Here is a 4,054-nt window from a genome sequence, read left to right as displayed (position 1 = left end):
CAAATTAAATTACAAGCCTATGGTTTTATAGGTTTTCTGTTTTTTTGAAATTCAGCTTTCTATAGCTTGAAAACTTATATTTTAATAATAATCAGGAAAAGTTATTACAGTGGAACTTAGTTAACTCGAATCAGTCAGGGAAAAAAATTTGATTTTGAATTAAAAAGTTTCAATTTATGGAAGTTTGGCTAAAAATCAGATTTTGTGCATTGGTTTATTGGTGACCCATAATAAGGTGGCCATATGATATTTCCATGAGTCTTATTACGTAAGGTGTCAACATAAGCCTCTTGATGTTATCCAGAAACTCAAAAACACTTATATGACTGGTTCTATAAACTACTGAGAAAAGCTTTCCCAAATGGTTGGTCTATTCTCATTTAGTAATTTTTTAAAATTGGGATATATTGTACCTAGAATTAAATCTGTTTTCTACTTTTTATCACAAACATACCACTCTTTATGATTATTATATTTTTCAAATTTTGCCTCAAAGGTTAAAATTTTTACATTGAATCAGACTATAACCAATTTTTTAAATTAATTTATCAAAAGTCTATTACATCAGCTAGTCAGAGAAATCCATCAGCAATCAAATAAAGTAAAAGACAAGCTTGAATGGATTACTGTATCTAGATCATACATGCTGTGTGGAAGCTGCCGCCACCACCACCACTTGCCATCATGACACAATGTTTATTTTTAGAGATGTGTAATTCATATGCTTTATAGAAAGTTTCTGATTAGTTTATTCAATAGATTGTTAATATTGTTAATTATTTTCTTTAAATTAAAATTTTGGAGAGTTTATGAAAATACTATCAAAACTCCATTCAAGTTAACCAGTTTGATTTAACATTTAAATCCCTATGCTAAACAATTGGGGAAAAGAAAATGAACAAGTTATCTTGATTTTAGTTAACAAGGTTCAAATGTTAAGAATATTAAATTTCTTTAAAAACATTAATCTATATCTATCTATAACAACATATCTATAAAAACTATATCTATAAAAACATATATCTATATTAATTAACGTGTTAAGATATTTTATTAATATATTAGAACTGTATAATATATATTATACAGTCCTAAGCAGTGTAATCTTTATTTATGAGTACCAGTACTTGATATTCAAGAACTTGATATAAATGAACAATATTTTTTTTTCCCCCTTTCTTCTCAATTTATGATACAAAATTTGAACTATCAATAGTTACAGTAATGTGTGAAAGTGAAATTCGGTAGAAGAAATATAATCTCAACATTTTCAAGCTGGCTGTTTGCATGAGATGCAACATTGTCAAGAAAGCAAAGCACTTTCCTATTTTGGTGCAACAGTTCAGATGCTCCATTACATAATTTCTCACCAACCAGGCCTTTCTATTTAATTTCTATCCAATTTCAAAATCTGTAATCTATATTATTGAAATCTTCGTTTGGCAGCCTTTTCAATTACCAGGGGTTTTTCTTACATTCTCCATTCATACTTGTGCTTAACAGAATATTAATCATTCTTTTGCTACCAGAACATAATTCATTTTTGAAGAGAGAGCATAAAAGGTCAGTCCTGCTTCATCTATGTTCAAATTTTCTGGAGAATAAACAGTGATACTGGAAGCAGTGGCAGTGTAGGGGGCAAAGGGGGTGCCGCCCACCCTGGGTGGAACATTGCTAAGGGCAGCAAAATCCCTATCATTGAATTAATATTAAGGAGACTAGAGGAGATCAACTCCACAAATTCAGTGAAGCTGAAAACATCTGCACCAATACTTTGTGTAGTAGGTAGCTACTGCACAAAGGATATGCCCACTACTCTCCATAAACTCTTGTCTTTTAATAACACATGCACAACCGCTTGCATATGTAAAAAGTTTGGATTCACAAATTTCATTTTAGAGCATGTTTCTCATGACTATGTTTATGCTATGTTACTGCTTTTTCATAAGTTGGTTATATGTTTTAAGTGAAACAGAATATTTGAATAAAAGTTTTCCAAACTTTCTACAATTTTTGAAAAACTTACCAAAGACCAATAAACTCTTGAACAGTAGATTTCTGTTACTTGTTTACCAGACTATAAATGTAAGATTTGCAATTTTATTATACAGTGGGTGATCGGTTAACCAACATAATCCGTTCCAAGACTTTGTTTGCTATCCGAATTGTTCGTTAACCGATTATCGATTTACCATAGGTTTTAGTGGAAATTTAATTAATTCGTTCTGGAGACCCCCCAAAAAAATATACACTTTCTTACTATGTATTTCTTACTATGTATTTTTATTACTACATATAAATAATGTAGTAATTTATATAATAAATTACTACATTAAATATTAAAATAATGTAGTTTATTTATATGTAGTAATAAAAATACATACGTAGAGTCTTGCGTTTTTATTACAGTAGAACCTCGATTATCCGCCCTAATTGGGGACTGGGGTTGGTCGGATAATTGAAAAGTCGGATAACCGAAAAGTATGGAAAAATCCATTATTAGTGTAGTATATTATTATATCCCATGTAATTAGTATATCGCTATTAACCTATTTTGCATTGAATTTTCATCGATGTTAAGCCTAACAAAAATTTTTTAAAATAATAATCGTCGCTATTGTATCGTTAAAAATTAGAAAATTAAGCTTCGTTTAAATACTGGCTCCCTTTCATGGTCGAATGAGTGTTGTCAGCTAAAACACGTAAAAATAATATTAAAGTAGCCAAGACATAGCCAAATATTGTAGCGCCACATCACTAGCGGACATTTGAAATTTGCCGACTAGGACGGTCGGTTAACCGAGGGGTCGGTTGATCGGGGGGGGATAATCGAGGTTTTACTGTACCTATATATGTGGCTGGACTTGTTGGCACTAGGGGCAAACTTAAATATAGCGCCTTTTGAATAAGACTTTCATTAGCCTGTTACAAATTTAAAAATTATAAAATAACTTTTTATTAATATAAGACATATTATATTTTTATATCAATAGTATAATTTTTCATTTTTGTGTGTGACAGTTTCTTGAGAATTTATTAGTTCGCCTATGTAACAATTTTGAAATTTTGGTGCCCGATCATATTGGTGCCTTGGGCAAGTACTCTCTCTGCTCCTGTTTTCCACGATCCTACTTGTTCAGTACTGTACCTTCCGGCCACGGGAGAGGCGATTCTGCATTGACCAGGTACGGAGAGGAGATCCAAGAATAAACCAATCACCATCGATTGCTTTGTTGTTTTTACGCATCTATTTTCCGTTAGGCGCACGCAATGCTGTTTTTTTTTTTTTTTCTCTTAAATTCCGTTAGGGGCACTCAATCGATTCAGGAACAATGGATGTTGTTGTCACTTTGATTTCCCTGTATAACGAAAGAAAAGTCATGGAATCATCTCTTTTTTTAATTTACATGGACCCTGACTACATTTTTGAACTCCTCATCACAATCAATGGAAAATGACAAAGTTTTATCAAAATCGGCCCATCAGATTTTGAGAACGAATTCAATTCTATAAGCTCGTAGAAGACGTTGGGAAATCGTCCGACAGAGTCGCACGATTCCTGAGATATTTCTTTGTTGCGTGCGCTCATGCTACGACATTGGATCTCGAAAATGAAGTCATGAACCCCCATTTTTTATTACAGTTTTGGATCGCAATAAATGGAAAATGGCAAAGTTCTATCAAAATCGATCGTTGAAGTTTTGAGATGGAACGAAATATTGTAAACTACATATAAGAGACTCCGCTAACGCTCTGTCTCAATTAAAAAGAACAAACTGACATAGTTAGACAGTCCGCCAGCTCCACTCTGACCTGCTTGATGCTTTCTACGACTTGTTTAGAGCTGTATATTTCGCTTTAAAATTTACTGACGTTAGGAAATTACGTATTGCTTTCTCCATGTTTTAGTTGCGTATAATTTAACACTGGTCTCATAAGTTAGTTCTTTTTATCTGTTTTCACTATTTCGAATAGCGGAGGGACTCTTGTACAGTACTCGTCGACTTACTTGCTCATAGAAATACTGGAAGATCTTTCTTCTCTAGTACAAACC

Source organism: Centruroides sculpturatus, unplaced genomic scaffold, assembly GCF_000671375.1.
Source record: "Centruroides sculpturatus isolate CEXI.00-Female unplaced genomic scaffold, Cexi_2.0 scaffold341, whole genome shotgun sequence".
NCBI classification, from domain to species: Eukaryota; Metazoa; Arthropoda; class Arachnida; order Scorpiones; family Buthidae; genus Centruroides; species Centruroides sculpturatus.
This window is presented reverse-complemented; position numbering follows the sequence as displayed.